The sequence below is a fragment of the Manis javanica genome, chromosome 6 (assembly GCF_040802235.1).
Source record: "Manis javanica isolate MJ-LG chromosome 6, MJ_LKY, whole genome shotgun sequence".
Classification (NCBI taxonomy): Eukaryota; Metazoa; Chordata; class Mammalia; order Pholidota; family Manidae; genus Manis; species Manis javanica.
Genome location: NC_133161.1, coordinates 61150752 through 61174078, shown reverse-complemented (window position 1 = coordinate 61174078; position 23327 = coordinate 61150752).

The window sequence follows — 23327 nt, the reverse complement described above, 5'->3', positions numbered from 1 at the left end:
TGAGCTAATTGCCATAGAGGTCGTGGTTTAGCTTCACTGGACTGTTTGCTTCAGACTGTGAATTGGAGTTTTATTTTTCTGTATGGACCGACCATTGCTCTTTTGTATACTCAGCCTCTCTTACATTTGAAGATTTATAGAGTGACTGATATATTGGTAGTTTTAGCCCACACAGTAGTGAATCAAGCAAGGGACATGTTTTGTAACAATGGAAATGTGACCAGGAGTCTGTGACCACAGGATCTTGTCTTACCATGCACTCTATGACCCAAAAGCAGCCATTAGAGTAGGCTGTTAAGGGACAAATTAAAGTGCCAGATAGGGAACAATACCCATTGCGATTATGTAATAAACCAACAGATGATGCCTAATACTCTATCTGCAACAGCTAAAATACTCAGGCCCAGCAGCCAAGGAGTAGACTTATCATTGACTCTTCTCATCATCCTTGCAGTGACTCAAAAGCAGAATTTGTGTTTTCCATCTTTGCAAAATTAATCTCAGTCAGATTAATTAGAGACCTGTTTTTCTGACCTGTGGAAAACTGGATTTATTGGATAAATTATTTCCCACCCTCAAACCCCTTTTCCTTCTGGATAAACAGTCTTGAAATGCAGTTTGTATGTCCATTAGACGGAGTTGTCTGGAAGATGGAGCAATTAGTGGCACGTGGTGTGCATCTTCATACTGGTTCTCCATCTGTTCTTCCTCATGTCCTCTGCCTTTCACTGCAGCTCCACGTGAATGCCCTCACTGGTGAAGCAGTATCACAAGCCTCTTTACTTTAGGCTCTGCATTCTTTGGAACTCAGGCTAAGACATGAGGCTGCCAAGAAAAAGACATGGAATGCAATTTACTGATTTGGAATAATTGAACACAGGTTAGATTTGGGACCAAAAGATTCTTCATTCAGTTGGACTCGGTAACTAATGTATACATACAAAAGACAGTGCTAGGGAGGAATTTAGGTATAGATACATATGGCTCAGGAAAGGTAATATTACATATAGTACTTGAAATGTAGTAAATGAAATTATATAGAAGCAGAGAAGCAGCTGTGGAGGTAGAACAAAATCTAAACCAAGAAAAGAAAGTAGTTCAAATTTAGGGATATTGGCAAAAACACTGAATGCTACTGTAAAGTCAAGTAAAATAAAGACCATTAGTTGTAGAAGCCTGGGGGTGGGGAATATTTCCCAGAAGTGAGGGGTAAATGAGGGTCCTATTAGGCATTTGAAGTGGAAAGCATAAGCTGGAATGTCCCATAAATTTCCTATAATTTGGGGTCTTAAAATATAGAAATAAGATAAGAATACTACCCATGGACACAAGTTTTATCTAAGAAGATACTGCATTATTAAGAAAGTTCTCAAAATGGAGGGTACAGAGAGAGAAATTTATTTTTTTATTACCTGAAATATAATTAGTGAAGTAGTTTTGTAATAGTCTGTGGTTTCTAGATTAAATAACAAAGTAAGTAAAACTTTAAATGTGTATGAAAATGTGTGTGTGTGTGTGTGCACATGTGTTTTACTATGGAAACAGATATTTATCCAATCTTAAAAGAGGTCCAAAAACCCTAAAAGATAAATAGCCATTTAAGTAGAGTATGTGCCAGCATCTCTGTTTGCAAGAGATTCATTGCTCTTAGACATTTTTAAAATTGCTGAACAAAAATACAAGACTGCAATTATAATCTCAAGTATGCTCATATAGATCTGAAGTGTGGGAGACCATGCCAACTCTGATAGGGCAGGATAATTATAAGCAGCATGTGGAATATAAGTGTAGGTGTAAATGCCAAGAACTGAAAGAAGCATGTACAAATGAAGAATCTGAAAAGGAAATTAATTGAAAGAATGAATGTGCTTAAAATAACAGGTAAGAGGAATTAGATTCCCGAGACATTTCTACAAGAGGGGTAAGGAATCAATCTGATGAACTATCAGTTATACTTGAAAACTAAAAATTGAAAATACTGATAATAAGCAGGTTATTTCCTTGGGAGGAAGTGAATTGTATCTTCCTCCACCTGTATCCTGTGTTAACAGAAGCAGAAAAAAGTGATAATTTGGGAGTCGTCATAGTAAGAAATTTAAATTCCAAATCAAAGACCTCTTTTGCTATAGAAAATTAGGTTTGCAAACATTACCAAATTTAAGAGATGTCAAAAATTATGTATGATTTCCTCTCTTTTATGCCACTAGAAACAGATGCTTGATATACCTCCAAAGAGTAAACATCAGTGGACTAATCATTGCTAGGAAACTCACAGACAGCACAGTTCTATATTTGATCTATATCTATAACTTGTTTTGTAATTTTCTTTCACATATTTAGCTCAATTGAGCCAGATTACAATTGCTAGAATAGGGATTTGAGTTAAATGCAAGATGTAGGCTTAGCTTTCAACCTGTGGCTTATTTTTCTGTTTCCTATCAGTTCTATTCTAAATGTTCACATTTATTGACCAAAGCCTTCCCAATACTGTGCAATTTTTGTACTTCTTTCTCTTTAAACTGTTTGGGTTCTTCACTTCTTCTGTCATTACCTTGGAGTTCTTCTGTTAAACCTTGGGCCCTAATTCTCCCCTTAATAAAGAGTCCAGTAAATTACATTTTTAAAATGTTGTCCCTGGACTCTGACAAAACCTCAGAGCAGATATCTAACAAGGCATTTCCCTAAAATACCAGCTATTACTGTTTAAGTAGTTTATTTAGAAAACTTGCTTTCAATTTTTAAAAATGAATTTGATTTAGATATTTAAATCTGATTTTTTTATCCTTACTGGTTGACTATCACTAGAATTATTTATTATTACTACAAAGTTAATTTTTTTTGTTAAATGCTGAGTCCTTTGGGAGGTATAATAGTGAGGAAAAAAGTTTAATTTTATCTCCTTAATACACAGAAACTAGAGTAAACCCTTTTCCTAATATCTGGGAAAATTTATATTGATCATATTTCTTCCCATTTTCATTTACCTACTTTACTGGATAATACATGAAGAAATATGTCTCACTACCTTGGGGATAGAAGGGGAAAAAAGATTATTTTCCATTCAATGTGTGTATGAAATCCTTCCCTGGTTGCTGTTCAACAAGTATTAACCATTTCTTTACAATTCTAAAATAAAATATAGCTCGTTATAACTGTATGACACAGAAAAGCTAATTAGATAATTAGAGTAAAAACTTCTGAGAATACTCATTAGCAAAAGTCGATATGTGTAATTCTTTATAAATTTTTTGAAAGTGTATTGAATTGGTTATTTTCTTTCCATAGAGGTTATTTGGATGATACTTAAGAAAAGTCCAACATGGGGTGAAAACATCTTTATATCCATCATGAAATACATTTTTCTAATTGAAGAATAGGCTAGTAATAAACCAAGGCTATTGTTTTTTGTGGTATCAACCTTTGTCAGGGTGTTCTTTCTTACCTGGAAGATAGCTTCATGTAGATACTGAGGGGATGAGGGGAATTAGGACTATGTGCAAATCCTCTGCTTGAAGCACTTTCTGTATGCATGTCTCCATGATCTGTTTTGGGAGATAACTTTCTCTTTGTCTCCTTAATAAGGTAAAAGAAAGGTCTTCATGAGAATATGGTCATAGAGGCTTTGCTCCTGGTATCAGTTTACTGCAATCCAGTGCCTGAGAAGTTTGCTGGAAAAGGGTCAGAGCACCATCTGTTTGATGGAAGGGCGACCCCGGTTAGTCCTGCATGATCTCAGCACTGAGCCTGGAAAACATTCTTACTGTCTGCTTCAAGCCTGAGAGACGCCTTCTGGTTCTGAGGACTAGGATATTTGAAAGATTGAAGCTGTTCTGGAACAAAACTGAAAGCAGGGAGCATAACAATATTTCAATATAAATTGGACATTGGATTGTAAAAGAAAAGAGTCTTTTACAAAAAAAAAGTGAAACCATTTTTCTCCTCTCATTCCCCACAATACACACACACTTTCTCTCCTGGTGTTCAGAAATTTCCATTGCAAAGCAATTAAATAATCAATGTACAGTCAAATTCAGAGGATAAAGCATGCCTACTTTGGAGAGATCCTAAAGCAGAAGTATAGCAAGTAAACATGTAGATTATTTTATTCAGGAGTCAAAAAAATTCATCTCGGAAAAATATTTTCAGCTTTTGGTTACAATGTTTTTGTTAACACGACATTAAATCCAAGGGTTGGTGAATTAATTACCCACAGGTATTTTATGGAACAACATATTATTCACCAGTATACTCTTTGTGGATCCTTTTGTAGTGAAGTGTGGCCCTTTTTTTATTCTTTCTGCTTTTCTGTAGGACGCTCCAAACACCATATAGAATGGCTCCCAGTGGTATGTAGGTCAGTTGGACTAGCAAGAAAATCACAGTACAGGTCAAGTTAGGCAGTTTTGCAATCTGAAAGTCATTCCTTCTCATCACATCAACTCTTGCAGAGCCACCAGCTCTATGTTGAAAATAAGTCTTAATACCGTCTTCAGTCCTTAATATGGTAGCCTTCACAATGACACGAGGAAGTGGGTGTGGACACGGTCAGTGCGAGCGATCCGCGGCTTCTCAGGCCGGGAATATGATGCGAGCGAGTCTCTTGCCTACCCTCCAGGTACTGAGTGCATCGTGGCTTGGAGCTTGCAATTTTGGGGGTTTCATCTGTCTGCTTTGGTTTGGGCACTGAGCAGATGGGAAAAGGACACTGACTTACCAGCAGGGTGCAGCATGTTGGTTTGATGGTTGCTGAGAAAGGGAACCGGGCAGTTGACAGACAGATGGACTGAGCTGCAGTATGGCGCCCAGGGGCTGTGAAGGTGTATACTCTCCTAGCAAACAAATAGAAAACATGATGGCAGTTTGAAAGAAACTGCAAAAAAGGAAACTGTTTTATATTTCAGTGACTGTAGCACTTTTTCTTGCTTTTTGAACATAAGCCCTGAATTTTCATTTTGTACTGGGAGCCATAAATTACACAACCAGCCATGGGCATGGTTGTCAAGTTTCAAGCATGGTTTAACATTTAATATTTTTTATTGTATTATTAGGTCATTCTAGTAACTCTCCAGATTTACCCAATACTTTAACATATTCTTCTTTACCTCACTCAATCCAGAGTATGAAAATGAACTAACTATGTTGCATGGAGGGGAAAGCTGAAATCATGATGGAGAAAGTACTGGTAAACAGTGGCATGACTGAAAATGAGGGGGTGCCTGGAACTGGCTTACCATGGTGTTTATATATGTGCTTAATACCGGGGGCATTAATAAGTGAACGAGGCAAGCTAATGGCCAACTCTCAAAGCAGAGTCACAATAGTATATCATGGAAGAATATGTAATAATGTTAGCAAAAAGTCTGGGATTGGAGAAAGGAATAGTTATTTCTTTGGCTAGTGATATTTTTTTAATTTTGCCAGGTCATCATTGGGGGTGACCTTTTACATCTGTGGCAAAGAAAGAATTACAAAAATGAGAAATCAGTTGAGACCTAGGGTACATTGATTAGACCTGCAGACTGGGGTGCCATAAAATGTCTTCCCTTAAAACTTTTTCTTTTTTCTTTCTTTTTTTTTTTTGTGAGTGGTTGGAATAGGTACCTTGAGAGGGAAAGAATTGTATTCGATTCATTATAATGTTGCCCAACACAAATGTAAAGAGATTGCTTTTGAAATCTAATAAAAGCTTTATGGACCCCAGGCATTTGAGGGTCTTGATTATTTCCAAAGAGGAGACCCTTGAGCTTCAGGCTTCATCCTTGGTCTGCTTGCACAATGAATATATCTTTCTCCATCTCTCCATAGTATGAGAGACTTGAATAAGCATATTTTTATTTAAGCAATTTTTTAATAGTTTTGTCTATTTGCTTTCTTTTTATGTTTTATATTTTTTTGAATGATTTGTGTTTCTGTAGCTAGTTAGAATTTAAGAGATTTAAAATTTTTAATACCCTACAGATAATAATGCTTTAAAAATATTTGCTGAATTTAAATAAGTTATAGAAAAATTCATGCTGTTAACTCCAAATGTCACAGGAGATATCAAATCAGATTTTAATAACTAAGACAAAAGACAACATTTAAAAATGTAAATTTTATGCATGTCATTAAATAGATATTACTAGATAAAAGAATTGGTTTGATTAATTGACTTATTTTAGCTAAATAAAATGTGATTATAGATGAAATTGTAAGATTCAGCCTACACTGAAAGCTACACAATTTTTTTAAAAATCAATGTAAGTCAATATATATGTTTGGCAGGACCAGTATTGTATGCTGTCAGACTAGGTAGCCCAAAAAAATACCTCCAGCTCTTTGAACATTTCTTCACCCTGTTTTTAGGCTTAAAATGTAACAGCAGGAAAGTAAGAACAACTTGAACTATGCATACTGGAGAAAAACACACATTGCTTGAATTCATGTTCTGTGTTCACTTTTGACAGATTTTGGCAGGTGATGCATGAGAACTGGGCAGATAGAATTTGGGCACAAAAGGGGAGGAAGAATAGAGCAAGCGACCTTAAGGGCGACTGAAGACAATCTGCTTACTTATAATTTCTCTCTGACTCCTGAATTCAGAAAGTCAGGTGACAGGACCTTAATGGAGTGTTCATTATTATCCCTGAGAGAAGAAATATTGTAATTCACCAGGGGCCCTCTTAATCACTACCTGATATACTTTATGAACGAAATCCTCTAATCTCTCTCCAAAGGACTAGAATAAATAAAATAACCCACCAGGTCCACATCGAGATTAGTGGCCTTTTAGTTTTTGATTAAAATTGTCTTGTGGAGGGAGATTATATGAACCTCCTTCTCAATTAAAATGTACAATTATTATCTAATTAGGTAAGGATGACTTTAATATCCCGCAATGCATTCCTGTGCTCAGATCCATAGGCTGCTTATGAATCTGGTTTTCTGGTTTAATAACAGGAGTCCCAGAACATTTCTTATAGTGATTCATGTCTCTGAAGAGTTGCAAAAAACAAAATCCATTCAATGGAAGTCTTTGGGACCTGTGGTTTGCTTCTCTCTCTACACTGAGCATTCCCACCGTGTGGTCTATGAAGATACCTCAAGTCGGTAAATACCCAGAAAGAGCATGCAATATTTTGTGTTTATTTGTACATGCTTTGGTAAGTTGTATAGATTTCATCAGCCATTTGCAATGATTCATAGGTGAACCTGTTGCAGCAGGGCTTCTCCATCTGAGCACTACTGGCATTTTGAACTAGATAAATCTTTGGTGGTTGGGGCCCTCCTGTGCAGTGTGAGATGGATATTTAGCAGCCTCTAACCATCAGTAGCAGCTTTTCCTCTACTCACCATTTTTGGTGACCAAAAGGGTCTCCAGACATGGCTAAATTTCACCTTGGGGGCAAAATTATCCCAGGTTCAGAACCACTATACCACAATACAGACATTGCATAGAGGTTCGGTCATCCTTTCTTTTTTACTAGCTTATAAAATTGTATTTAATTCTTTGGGATTAAATACAATATGTGCTTGGTGACACATATAATTCCAGCAGGTGGCTATGGTTATCTCTAAAGTAAACATAGTAAAAAGGCAGTCTTTTATTGCCTTCTGCCTTAGAGTAGAGGAGAAGGCAAATGCAATCATTATGGCCCACCCAGCTGAGCCCTGGATTATGAAGCACTCAGTTTTGAGACAAAAGACCTGGATTCAGCCTCAGTTTCACCATTTTAAACTATGTAACCTTGAAAATGTCCTGGCTGAACCTTAGTATCCTCATCTATGAGATATTATTAGTATTAACTAAACCTGTTGTCAGTGCTGGAGCATTTATTATGGCAATGAATACGAAAATAGTCTGTAAACTGTTAAGTGTTGTCTAACAAACTGTGGAAAGTAGCAAAAAAAGGCAGATCATGTTCTTCTTCAATAAATATTCATGGAGGGAAACCCAAAGTAGAAAATACCCCCTTCTTAATCTGCTCAAAATGATTCAGTCACTGCTAAGTATATTCATTTTATCTTGTGCTTTTAAATTTCTCCTTTGTATATATTTTGTAATACTACAATATACTAATAAAATATTATAAATATATAATTTATTAATAAGACAAATCACGTATTGCAAGTGTATGCTCTGTTTAACAGTAGAGCTGCGAGCAAAAAATTTTGGAGACCTCTTTTCTGGAAAATTGTGCTCTGACGAACAGTGCCGGCATTGTGACTTAGAGAAGAACACTTATTCTTTATGTGACTACAAATTATGGTGTCAGCTGCTAAGGAATTAAACTCAAGTTCTCAGGCTGGATGATGATAAGATCACCCGCAGACATCTTTGAAAATTTGGCTCACCAAGCACAGTTTCAGATTTGCTGAATCAGAATCTCCAAGGGTGGAGATTCACAGCATCTATGGGTGATTCTGACATGCAAACATGCTGAGAATTAGCTTAAATCCATCACTGTTAATAAGCTAGCTATTAATAAATGTCTTTATAAGCTTAGCAAATCAGGCCAAAGTATGTGGGAAGACTTCTAGGGCAGAGGAAAGAGATGCAGATAGGGAAGTGGGAAGAAATTTTACATGTTTTTGGGGGGTTTGTTTAGGACAAGCCCTGACCTAGGTATTTGTCTTCATATGTAATTTAAACCTCTATATCTGTAAAAAAAAAAAACCCAACTAATGTGTCATTTTTGTACTTATGCTATAGATTTCCAAATGTCAGAGAATTAGAAAATGCTGTGAATTATAGTTTCTATTTTGTCATTCTTTGTAGTGTTTTATCTTTCTTGAGAATTATTTCCTAGGTACTGCACAGATTTATAGCATGGCGCAGATCCTACCATATAAGCATCAATGTTCAACAAAAGGGAAATAGACTACTAAGCCTGGGTACCCACAGGAAACCTGCTGTTCTTCAGTATTTGCAAAGACCTGATCAAAAACGTCTCTTGAAAAGCTCTCTCTTCTCTCAATCTCTATTCTTTCTTCTCGTTTATAAAATAGACACCATATATTCTTTTTGAGCCTCATAAGATGTATGTGATTTTATGGATATGAAACCTGCTGCTATTTAGCTTTCTACCTCTGAGGACAGGTGAACAATGTCACCTTTGATACAACAGCCAGGCCACTTCACAGTGATGCATAAAAAGACTTCCTGGGTAATTGCAATTCAAAGGCAGGATTTTCGAATATCTGGCAGAGCTGCTAAAAATCTGTAGGTCATCAAGTTCCTATATGTTTGCATTATTGTAGAGATTAAACCATTTGACCTCATAATGTGTGTTTGCTGCACTGTTTAAGGATGTTCTGTTTTATCTATTGAAATAAGAGAAATAAGGAAGATGGGTGAAATGGATTATAGAAGCAAGTAGCTTTGTGAGATGTTGACAAAGATAAAAGTAAATAGCACAGGTGTAGGATAAGGGATGGAAGTAGCTATGAGTTGAGTTGTACTACTCAACTCTGACAGAGCTCTGCAGAGAAATAGTATCAGTAGAATATTAGATATGTTTATTGTATACCGTATATCCATGTATGTGTATAACATATATTTGTTATCTATACATTTATTAAATATATGTATATATATTTGGGGAGAGAGAGAGAGAGAGAGAGAGAGAGAGAGAGAGAGAGAGAGAGAGAGATAAGAAATTGACTCACACAATTATGGAGGCTGAGTCCTTTGATCTGCTGTCTGCAAAATGGAGGCCCAGGAAAGCTGTGGTATAAGTTCTAGTCTGAATCTGAATGCCTGACAATCAGGTAGTAGAAGTCCTGTGTCTCAGGTCTAGCAGTCAGGTGTAGAGAGACAATTCAACCTTCTTTCCACCTTTGTGTTCTATGTGGGCCCTCCGTGGGTTGGATCTGTTTTATTCAGTCCACCAGTTCAAATGCTAATCATTTCTGAAAACACCCTCACTGATACAGAAATATATGTTTCCACCAGCTATCTGAGCATCCTGGGGCCTACTCAAATTGACACACAAAATTAACTCCCACCCTCCTCAAATTCATATGCTGGAGTCCTAACCCCTTGTACCTCATACTGTAGCCTTTCTGGAAATTGGATAATTTCAGTTGTAATTAGTTAAGATGAGGTCCTATTGCAGTAGGGTGGGCCCTTAATCTGATATGGCTCATGTCCTAAAAAGGAGAAATATGGACCCAGACCTGCACATAGGAAAAATGCCACAGGAGGATGAAAGCAGAGATCAGAAAGTCATGCAGAAACCAAGGAATGCCAAAGATTGCCAGCAAACCGTGAGACGGTGGGACACAGACATGGAATATTATGTTCCCTCACAGTCTTAGGAAAGAACCAACCTCACCACCTTGATCTAGGCTCCAGAACTGAGAAAATAAATCTCTGTTGTTTAAGCCACAGGGTTTTGGTACCTTTTTACTGCATCCCTAGCAAACTAATGCAAAAGGGCTTAGACACCAGATATTCACGAGGTATGCAGAACAAATGAACATGAAGAATCGTTCAGAAAGTGCTTGCACACTATACTAAGTATGTTAATGAATTATATCTCTTTCTATTTGCTTCTTACTGTGTGTTTAAGATTTTGTCAATAACGTGTGTGATTCAAACATTTTAATTTGGTCTGCAGGCTTTTCTTTTTCATTGCATCTGGATTAGCTTGCCTGTACCCAAAGGCTTCCTATCACATTAATGTTATTTTCAAGACTGACAGCTCTTTAGAACTGAAAGCCCATTTGTTTTTGCACTTTTCAGAGTACTGAGAATGAAGATAAGTGCAGATTCTTTCTGCTGTTCAGGTTTTGGTACACTAGAAAATGGGCCTAATACCTTACTGATGAGTTTTTTTTGGAAATGTGAGCATCATCTGCTTTGGGCAATTTTTAATTTTACTGATTATATGATTATTTCCCATAGCCCGTTCCATGTTTGTTTCTTATTTCTATTTCTGGACTGTGATTTTATTTTAGGAAATATTAGAAGTGTGTCTGAAAGCATTGAATCAGCACCAGGAAGTCTGTGTTTTTCCAAAAAGTCATCTAAGGTGATGATAAAAAAATCCGTTTAAAGTCTTAACTCTACTTCAGATTTTTATGCTTACTAAAACACTTTTAAAGTCTTAAAACACAGTCACAAAGAAGCCCAAAGCCTTTAGGAATAGGTTTTGTGACACGTAGTCTGTATTTGCTTACACTAACTGATATTTTTAGAGACTCTCCTGATTGAATTGATTTTAAAGGCTTGCCGTTGTAAATGTAAAGTGGACATTTTTTCACTTCTACGGTTTTGTATTATACCTGCAGATCCCCTCTAGGGAAGTTTAGGTTTATGTTTGCTTCTGCTCTTCTGTATTTAACCGATTACAGAAGCCAAGAGAGGTATCATTTGGTGGTTGCCTTACTATTTATAATTGGATTTCCTTTGAGGCATGGGTCAAATTAACAGATGGGTTTGATCCTAGCAATTTATCTTTCCACTGTTTATTTCTTTTTTTAAGGAGAAATTGACTATTCAAGCATGCTATTTCAGTAAGGGATAATAGAAGCAAACTGCCTGATTGTTGGTGAAACTGAGCATGATTAAATAGTAGAGGGTCAAGTATACCCTTCCTCAGTAGTGAAAAGGCCTTGCACTATAAAAATAAAACAGTGTTTGATTCATTTTCTAAAATGGTCTTTGCTTTGGCTGTAGGATAATTCAACTCATGAATGTGTAGTCTAGTCATTTCCAGAAGAGAATTTTGCACATCAACTAGTAACATGCTGGTTGAGCGCTTAAGGCCAAGAGTCAGATGGTTTGAAATCCTGGCTTTAGTCAAAGGTCCTATGTGACCTTAGGCCAATTACTTAAGCCAGCAGGCCTTGTGCTCCCCATCTGTGGAATGAGGATAAAAAGAGCACCCACCTTGCAGAGATGTTATAAAGATTAAATGAGATCACACATAGAAACCTCAGCACAATGTCTGGCATGTTGAGAGGGCTTTCTACCAGCTACCTGTGTTAATTTTGAATTTCTAATATTTGGTTCAGTTTTGCATTTTATCTATTGCTCTTGTTGACTGAGACACTTGAATTAGAAAGATATCAAACACTGGTCCTTCAGATGTTTCTCTGAAGCTCTCACAGTGTAGTTAGGGAGAAAACACATAAGAAATGATTTCACTGTAGTAGGATAAAGCATGTAGTGGATACACCATTGGTACAGAAGAGGGAGGCTGCCCACCCCAATGTGATGAGGGGTCACAAATTCCAAGTATAATGGAGTCACGAGTTAGAAGGAAACAGCTTGAGCAAACACAAAGAGCCACATAACATTATGAGCAAGTAGCCAGGAATTACCAAATTCTAGAGAGTAAGTTATAAAATGGAGAGAATGGGAAATGGTTTGAGAGAGGCACCCTCCTGGTGACACCAGTCCTCACGAGTTTGGCCCTCAGGCTTTGAGTGACAGACTAAATAAGCCCTTAAGCAGGGTTGTGCCACAGAGCCATGTGGGTAGGTGTGGAGGATGGAGGTAAGGAAGCCGAGCTGAGACAGAGACATACTTGCTAAAGGAGACAGTGTCCATTTGTACTGAGACAGCTATCGCAGAAGTGGAGAGGAGCTGGTTTAGGAGGTAAATAAAGCAGGCGGCCCTGGACGATTAGCTGGAGTGTGGGGAGTGTGAAACAAAGATTTAGGATGAATCCACTTTTCTGGGTTGAGTAACAGGGTGGATAGTGCTGCTGTTTAGTAGGGTAGGGAATAGAGGAGCAGAATGAGGACGGGGTGACGGGTAGGTAGGGCAATGGTGACGATACGTTGGCTTTGGCAGCTTTGTTTGTGTGACATCCAGGAGGAAATAAGGCTCTGAGGATGAGGGTGGTTGGCTTATACCAGTGAAAAAGAAAACCTTACACCATAGTCAATTAACCAGACTCTAAAGGGACATCATACATAATGTGTACAGTATTTAAAACTCAAAGTAGATACAAATGTTGAACTTTATAGTGAAAAGAACTACCATTTACTGATGATAGGGTTTATGGTAAACTTGTCTGCTACTCCTGTTAGTTCTGTGTATTTGTTTGTTTATCTACAGTACTTATTTTATCTAAAGATTCTCTCGGTTACTTGCAGTTCGGTTTAGATCTCTCATTTTTATCTTAAGTGGAAAACCTGAACAATTTCATATAAATATCCTTTTTTAAATAAATTTTACATTCAGTTAAACTCAGTATATTTTTATGACATACTTGAGCTTTACCACATATAGAAAGGAATGATATAAAAACAAAATATGAAATTTTCACCCTTACAAGAAACTTACATACATTCAGTTGTTACCTTCAATTACATTAAATCTCTCTTTCTCTTCCAACTTTGTTACTTTTATGAAAAGTTCAATCTAGTTAATCTCAGAAGTTTTCTTAGTTACTGTCTGGATTTGTGTTTTAAGTAACATGGGAAGTAGAGGCGCAAAATCTGCTCTTCCTCCTCTCCTTTTCCTGGGTCTAGCTTCCTAGTGTTTGGATAGGAAGGAAGGACTGGGCATGGAGGCAGGGGTGTAGGCTTCATAACTGGTTTTCTATTCTTGTTTTTGATCTCGGTCTGCTTTAACTCCTGCTCTGCTTTGCTCTGTCTCTGTCTGTTTTTGCTAAGACTGTGGTAAGTGGCCCTAAAGTGGTTTGCACTATTCTCTTGGGGTAGGTAGGGTTCAGCTTTCCTTGCCCCCTCTGTGGAATACTCATGTCTTCCTTCAGCCTCCATATAGTCTCTGGGTGGGATTATTTCACTTGGGCTGTTACCTACTGAGAAAAATGCAGCTTTCTCCCCCTCCTTTAACTTCCATGACCATTCACATGGAAACATATCAATGCCGAGTTCCTTTTCCGTGTTCTGCAAAACAGAAGTGTGGTACCTCCATTTTATTTTCAGGTTTTCTTCATTATTATTTCTTTGCCTTCTGGCATCAGCTGCTCAGTGGGCTTTCTGTCTCCTGGAAGACATGCATCAGGCCCTAGTCTTATGTTCATCTACACCCCAAACCACAGGAAACTCAGGACAAGGGTTCCCAATGACTTTCCGTGTTCTTCCATTTTGCTTCAATGATGCAGCAAGATGAACATACAAAGTCTGCAGCTAAGAGAGCAGCCAGCTAGGGAGGAATACAAGGCTTCTCTTTTGGTTGTGTGTCTCTTATCTTTTCAAGTGCTTCTCTCAGATATCCCTTTCAGTGTAGTTCTGGAAAGGCAAATACCACCATAAACATTGACCTCCAGGTGTGTCACTTTATTAAGGTCTCTGTTCTCTCATCTCACCCTATATTCATGTAGTTTCCCTGTTCATTTTTTACTTACTAATAAGAAGGGAATGGTTGATGGTAGTAGTACCAGTTCTGTTACCTCTTAAAATGACCTTGGGACATGTCTGGCTCCAATATTGGCTGCTTATTTTAGAATGTAGGGTATTCACTTTAGAATGTATGTTTCTTTATCCTAAGCTTTGAGCCTTAGGCACAATTCCAGGATGACAGGAAATGTTCTATTCAATTCCATGTTACCAAATTTAAACTAAAACAAACTCAGTAGGATTTGAGGAAAGAGCTGTTCAAGGACCTTCACACAGAAGATAAATCTCTAGCTCTGCAAAAGATACCCTTTCTGAGGAAACCACACCCACTTGACAAGACATCAGATACTTATAGGGAGTTCTGTTATGACAAGGTTAGAAGAGACTCCTAGAGACAGCAGAAAATCAGAGGCGCTTTAGTGGAAAGATGAATAGCCTGGAAATTGGTCTGTTAATCTTGTTTCATTAACTCAATTGCCTTGTAAGCAAGTCAGTTTAACTCCTGGATCTCTGTGATCTTTCTCTGGGAAGGAAAGATGATTTTAAGGTGATCTTAAAATACTACAGCACTATGGATCATGTTTATGATTCTAATAACTTTTCAAATGGAATATGGGAGATGAAGGTAGACTTTGTTGATATCTGCCTCTGAATAGCCACGTGAGGCAGTTCTGAGATCCTTTCAAAGCTGTATTTCATCATATTTATTTGACTAAACTTGGAATAAAATTGTTTCAGACCAGATTTGTCCAAGGACACAGAGACATTGATAGTCACTTTAAGTATCACTAAAGAGCTGAAACAGCATTGAGACATGGCTAATCTATACCTAGGGGTCAACCAGTCACTAAGAAACTCTGGTTTAGTGATTAAGTATCAAGCAATAACAACAAATGTTCATAAAAGTTGAGTGGGATTAAAAGCGAGAGTATGTCAGGGTTGTACCAATTTTTATACCTATGTCTACATCCACACAGATACACCTATAATCAGCTATATATTTATGTCTAATTTTACTGTGTTTCTTTCTGAAAGAAAAAGATTTACCTTCACCAATATGATATCTCCTGATACAGAGATTAGACTGAAGTGGATGTTGGAAAAGATATGTATATTATGTCAATAAATATTTTGGCAAAGATGATAAAGCAGACTTTATGGGACAAAAACACTGCATAGTCTAATTTAGAAGAAAAAATGGCTAGTTAGTATTTGTACTAATACAATATTTTTATACATTTATATATATATATATATATATATACTGTGTGTATGTGTGTGTGTGTGAGAGAGAGAGAGAGAGAGAGAGAAAGAGAAAGACACACACACACACACACACACACAAGCTAGTAACTTTTCCCCTGTCAAATTGCCTACTCTGTAAGGCTTACAAAGTTCGGTAGTAATAAAAGGTAAATAGGCATTTTAAGACATAGCTAGTTAAAGTTATTATTTGTTTTAATCTTTTAGGAAAAAATTGGCCATAAATATCAAGGACTGTAAACATGGCTTTGTACTTTGATCCAGCAATTTTCCTTCTGAAACATCATCTTAATATATTGTCATGGAATTGACAAGTATTTATCTTGAAGGCTATTTACTTTGACAGTATTTATAATATGGATAATTGGGAAAAATGCAGAAATTATCTAGGTATGGTTATCTATATAATTACATATATGCAACTGCTACTACGTTGTAGAATATTTACATGAGTTAGTACTAAGATCCTGTAATTTTTAAAAAGTTACAAAAAATTTAAATATATGATCCCAACCTTGTGTTAAAAGAACCTAAAAATAGATCCTTATTTCTGCAAAGAAAACAATAGAAGAAAATAAACACAAATGCTGATAGTCATTATCTATCAGTGGTAAGATTTGAGGTGGATTTTTATTTTCATTATTTGTGGAAAGAAACAGTCTGCCCTGTACTAACAAGATAAAGATGCTAGAGAAAACTTTGTTCATATAGAAGCACTAGATATCTTATCCCAGAATCTACACTGAAAATGGTACTTCCTCATATGTTAATGACACCTATTTGTATAATGAATAACAGTTTAAAAGGACTCTCAGTGTAATCATTTCATTTATTCTTCACAATATATGCACTAGGAAAATGTAATATTCCTTGGTTTATAAATGAGTAAAGAGAGTCTGGGTGATTAAGTGGAAAATTATTATTTAAGTTCTTTGATGATATATCCACTGTAAAGGTGAGAAAAAGCATTCCTTCATTGGGCACTGATTATTGAAATTGTTAAAATTTCCACTCTAGGTGTAAATGCAAAATGGAGTTTAGTACTAAAAAGAAAATATAAACAAATAAGTAGTGAGAGTTAATATATATGTGTAATGTGTAAGCGTGTGTATGTGTGTGTATTTCCTAATTGACAGTTGCATTGTAATCTTTTTAAAAATTTATTTTATTTTATTTTTGTTTTTTTTGCATTGTAATCTTTTTTTACAAGCAGAGAATATCTTTTTTTCCTGTGCTGTTGAAGATAATTTTAACAAGCACAGAATTTAAAATAGTAAATGTAGACTCTTTTACACTTCTCCATCTCCTTAATCATTCTCAGCGTGCCTAACCCTACCGCTCAATTCTCTTTCATGTCTAATCTTCTCAGCCAAAAGGCGTCAGCTCAGAGACTGTTCTCTGATGTAAGAAGTAAAGGGGCTGACTTACATTCTGGTTTGCTCTTCCTGCTAAGAAATATCTGTTTTCCTCTCTTTGACTTTCAATGAATACATCTTTCTGCACCTTCATGTACATTCTGTCTTCTGGGAAGAAGAGTGGTATGAAACATTTTCTTTAACAGGAGGGATTTGTCATTCACTCATTCATTCAATATGACAAGTATTTACTAAGCAGTATCGGGTGCCAGGCTTTGTTTCCCCCCACCCCCCCGGGGGTTGATCTGTGAAAAAGAGACCTAAATATCTACCCTCTAGGGCTTCACTGGGGGATGGACAATAAGTATGAAAATTCAGTAAAATATATAAGAAATCGATTAGTAAAAAAGGAGAAAAATGCATCAGGTTAGTGTTAGTGTGTTTACATTTTATGTAAGATAGCCTGAGCAAATCTCACTGAAAATGTGAAATTTAAGTCAAGACTCAAAGGGGCTATGGTGTAAGCCACAGGATAACTAGAGAACAGGATTCAAAAACCTTATCCCACAATGTTTATTGAACGCTTACTGTATGTGAAAAATGTCACGGTAAACTACCTAACCTATAGACTGTCTTCCCTGAGCTTGGAATTTATATTTTAATACATTAGAAATGTCTTACCTGTCTGATCTCCTGGTTGATAGGGAAAACTTATAATTTAATATCCTGCTTACCTTTAGAACTGCCTAAGAAATGTATTTAGGGAGAAAACAAGAATTAGAATGAATGGAATAAGGATTTAACTGGTTTAACTAGCGATTGTGCACTACCAGAGTCAAAACGTTTCAGTGAAGGGGAATAAGAAAAGAAAACAAAACAAAACAAAAAACCAACAACAATAAATTCTGGGCTTGGAGTCAGTGGCCTTGGTTGGTAGAACCAGCTTCCCCTCTCTCTGTGGGGGGCTATGAAGATGTTGGGGGTCACTTCTGGAGGTTGGGTTCTTTAGTCTTGGTATCAACTTCAAAAAAAATCTAGAATTCTCTGATTTTAAATGAAAGATATGGATTGGAAAATACTTCACTCTTTACAGTTAAGGAATTATTTTTATTGAGGTACAATTGACACATAACACTGATTTCAGGTATACAATGCAATGACTGAACACTTGTATATACTGTAAAATGATGTGACACCAAGTCTAGTTAACATCTGTCAGCATATAGTTACATTTTTTTTCTTGTGATGAACGCTTTTAAACATCTAATCTCCAGCAACTTCAAATACGCAAAAAAGTAGTACTAACCATGGTCACCATGCTCAATATTACATCCCCAGGGCTTATTTTGAAACTGGAGGTTTGCGCCTTTTTATCCTCATCACGCATTTCACCCAATCCCTTTAAAAAAAATTCTTTAATTCTGCATCATTATTAGGAAAACTTGGTGCTTCAGTACAAGTTGGGTCAGCATCAATCATAATGCATGTATCAGTACTGCAGCCCTTAGAAGCATTACCATACCTTTCTTCTGTTAATGCTTTCTTCCCCTTAAAAGTATCCGAGGTCCTCAGCAACTGAGTTTAAAAAAAAAAAAAGTTGTTTAGGAAATACTCCACTTTTCCTGTTACTGACCTCAGTGAATTTGTTCCATTTGGCTGGGGAAAATTTGTCTAGCAGTCACTGTAGACTGGGCAGGAAGCACCTGGCTGCTGTGTATCTCAGTGAAAGTAGGAAATCAGAGAGCTTAATGTTAACTCTTTCAACACTTTTTGCAGGAAATCTTTTAAAACCTTTCCTTTGCTTTTTATGAACTATAATTTTATCTTTTGCAAGACCAATTTTTTTACACTCAGTAGGTGGTAAATAAAATGTATTACCCTATTTCCATCTAATTGGAAGAAAATAACTTAGAGGTTAAATGGCTCTTTCTAAGGTCATACAATCAAAGGTAAAACTTATATTTTTGTGTTTTCTTTTAGGATAAACTTTATTCCACGCAGGGAGTTGAAGAGCCAATAAAACAGAGCCTTTGCTCCTGTGTCAGCTTTAAGTCATGCAGCAATTTCTTGGCCCTGCTTGAAACTCTTCTACTGGCCAGTCAGTCTCCTAGACCCAACTTATCTCAGTTCTTTTCCTGCCTTGTCAGCTCCTCCTCTGTTTTGTTTGCTGGTTCTTCATCTCTCTAATCTTTACACATTGGAATATCCTGAATCCTCATTCTTTTCTCCTGTCATGAATTCCCTGACTTACAACTCTTTTCCATGGTCTTTAAATGCCATCTGTACCTTGCAACACCAAGTCCTGACCTCACTCCTGGACTTCAGACTTGGAGTTCCAGCTCCATGCTTTTTGTGAAAGTCTAATAGGCACCTTAAGAGAATCAAAACCAAATTCCTGATTTCAGCTACAAGTCTTGATCTTGCCAGTCTTCCCATTCACATTTCAATAAATCACAATTCTGTTCTTCCAATTGCCCTGGCAGGAGAAAAACAGGAATAATCCTTGACATCAATGCTTTATTTTACAATCTGCTTCTACTCAGTCAGCAATACCTTTCAGCTTTAATGTCAAAATACATCCAAATTCTAATGACTCTCCTTGACTCTGTCTCCATCACCGTGCCACCATCCTATCTCCTAGAGGACGACTGCAATGAGAGAGGGCTTGTACATTAATCCCTATCTCCTGACTTTTAATCCAGGCTTATTTTGAGCAATAAGAAAAGATAAGGGGAAGAACCATCTGGACTCAATACACTCGACTCTCTTGGGGAGATAGTGATCACCAGAAAAGTCTTACAACCCGTTCTCACCGCATAATACTTATTTGTCTAAACAAAGACTTATTGGAGAGTCCAAAGGAATTGCATCATAACAATATAAAACACACTATTTTTATATAGAGAAAATGGATGCTGTATCTAAGTAGTGTCAGAAAACAGAACAGAGTGACTTGCTCAGGGCTTATGTTCCCAAGAATTCCTTTGAAGTAAACTCTGTTGGAAAGCAAAACAAAGACAGAAGTAAGAATAGAGGAAATCCTCAGTTCTGCCATATATCCACAAGTATGAGAAGATTCCTGGCGACTGAAGCATTTGGGGAATTCAGCCGCCTGGGATTATGAGCATTAAAACCCCTTGCCCTCAATCAACTCCACTCCCATAACAACTTAGAAAATGTAATACTAAAAATGTTTGGAGCAGCTGTGAAAATGTCTAACCATTAGAAGAGAAAGTAAAGAAATAAGTGTGTGCTTTTTTTTTATGTCCCAGTCCCCCAGTTATTTACCTGTTTTAATGGGTATTTAAAAAAACCTCATTGAATTTTCAGATACATAATCTCTATAGATGTAAAATGCTTTGGGAATTAAGATTTTAACATAGCTATGACTATATTCTATGAATGGAATTTTAAATTTCCTAACAACTCTATCATTTACCCTTGCCCCATTATCCCAGTATTGTCATTATACTGGAGTGGAGAAGGAGGGTATCTGGGAAGATGTCTGATTCTGCTGGGCTTCCATATTCCAAATGAGACAGAGAAATAGTGGATGGTAAAAATACAGTCCACATGTGGAGTGGAGTGCAGAGGATGTAGCTAGAGATGTTATGTTGATTAAATGAAATGCCAAAATACTCCACAGTCATTGTATCCTTTTTACTTGTCAGTTCTCATTTTTGCAAGTCCCATAATTACAGTCATTTTTTAAATGTGTCAGAAATAGATGGACAAATCTCCATCCTGTCTCTGATGTCCTTGTTTTTTGCAATTCTGATCTGAGACTGTCTCTTGAAGACACTATAGTCTTATTAGCATTTGAGGAATTTCTACTATACATCATTCTCTATATTCACCTATTTATATAAATACAACCTAATTTAATCCTCCCAACTGTGTGAGGTAAATTTAAAGCCTTCATTTCATAATTGAGAAAACTGTAGAATCAAGTCTACAGTTAGTGACAGATAACATGTTCTTCCCCTGACAAACCTTTGCTTAGTAGGGAAGAAAATCAAAGATGTCCAGGGAAGCAGGAAAAATGCCTTATTTTCCCTTTCATTCTTAGGGGAAATCTCAAAGATTTTTCCTTTAATAATTTTTAAAGGCAAGTTTGTAGAATGAAAAATTAGTCTACAATTAGTGAAAATGAAGGATGTTTCCCCTAGTCTATTTATCCGGTGTGTGTATAAAATTTGCAAAGCCATGTAATATTTTTCTTCCATACAATCTGTGTCACTCATCTTCTCTATTGGTTCAAGATGACAGTGAAATGATGAATCACTGGACGTAGGTCCATCAGCCTTGTAAGACTCTAAATTGTTTTGTGCTTTTCCTCTCCTGTCTCCCTTTTCTCCCAGGCTCTTCAATCACCGAAGTTGTAAAATGGTGTGTAGGCTTTCCCCTGTACCACAGTGTTTATCATCTCTTGTTGTGGTTATCATTCATTCCAAATGAGCTGTCAATTCATTTAGAAGTTGTTAGTAGACACATTTATAAATGCTGTCTTTATATAGATGATGCAATCAGTGATAATGTTTTCTAGAGTGTTCATATGCTGAAAGTATTGATTACAGGAGATGGGGGTGTGGTATTTTGGTATCAAGAATTTTGCTTTACAACTCTGTAGTTACAATGCCACCCTCTAGTGGCACACTGAGGTATGCCCCCCAGCACATATCAAAAGAATTTTGGTAATTTTGTGGGGTAATGTCTGAAAAGCAAATTAGAAAAAAAACATTCTTTGTAAGTCTGTTGCATTATTTAAGAAAAAAGTTTATCTATGAATTTCTTAAGAATAGATATAATATGTGCTCATCCTTAGTCAGCTGTGTATTTTTCCAACATCACTTAGGATTATTTTGGCCAATGTGGGGAATAATCATTATTAAAAACAAAACAAAAAAAAAGGGAAACTTGGCTTATTGGAACTTTAATTTCCTAAGTGTTGGCTAGACTTTATGTTTTCTGAATTGAAGAATTCTTTTCAGTGCATTTATATTTAATTGAATATGGAAATGTGAAAAATATGAACTTTAAACTGTTTTAAATAGCAACCCATATTTGAAACATTTCCCAGTGTGAGTGACAGGCAATTAAATCTACTTTGCATAAACTTGAACATGAAGTGGAAACCAACTGATTTTTTGAAGACTGAGAAGAAAGAAAATGGAACTACTTAATCCTTTTGTTGCGTGCTGGGGTTCTGTAGAGCAGGGAAGACAATTGATGGGAATTAGGAGAACATAAATGTTCATTCTTGCAACACTGTTAATAGTACCTAAATATTAATTTTTCACAAAAAGTAGATTAGAAAGGGAAACCCTCTCAGAAATAGGGTGACTCACATTTATCATTGCAGATTAGCAACAGTGAACCGTTTGAGTATTTAAATAGGTTTTCCTGATGTGGCATACTCTCTATTTGTATCAATACTACATGATGTAATATTCCAGTACTTTGCACTTTACATTTGTTATAGCTTGACACAAAAAATTCACAAATAGAATCAATTTTTAGTTCTATAGATGTTGTGATGTCACAAACTTAAAAGGATTTGTTTTATTAGCTTCATTCATCTGGGTGCCTTCCTTAATAATAATGATGGCTTGATTCACCAATAGTTCTTTCCAAATATCTATTTCTTACATCATATATTCCACTGTAAAACTTTCACCTTTGAGTCCATTATCCTTCCCAAGACATTTTCTGCCAAATAGATTCATTCCCTGGATAACAGAAGAAAAAGTTGAGTGCCAAAAACTGATAAAGTTAATGTGATGTACTAAAAGAAAAAAGGATCTTGTTTAAAAATGTTGCAGTTTCAAAAACCTTGCTGTTACTTGACTACAAGGAACTTGTAAACTAAGATTAATTTATACACCTTTTTCTGCAAAATATGTCTTTTTAAATTACATCTTTTTAACATGAGTTTTTTATTTATTCATATTTTAATATTGCAGGCATTTATCTAGAGCCTATAGACCCCATTCATATGAATAGATTTATGCCTTTACAAAATTTGGAATGTAGCTGGGGGTGAGGCTGGGCTAAACAGATAAAATAACCGAGATGTAATCTGTGAAGTAAGGGCTATATTAGAGGTAAATATAAGGTGCTATATTAGTTTTTTAGAGCTGTCATAATAAATTGCCAAAGCTGCATGGCTTAACACAACAGCAATTTATTCTTTCCTAGTTCAGGAGGCCTAAAGTCCAAAATCAAGGTGTCAGTGGGATTGGTTTCTTCTGGAGGCCCTGAGAGAGAAAAGGTCCATGCTTCTCTTCTAGATTCTGGTGGCTTCTGGCAATCCTTGTTCTTCCTTGGCTTGTACATGCATCAATCACGCAGATCTCTCTGTGTCCCAACCTCCCTCTCCTTTTTCTTATAAAGACATGGACTATTGGA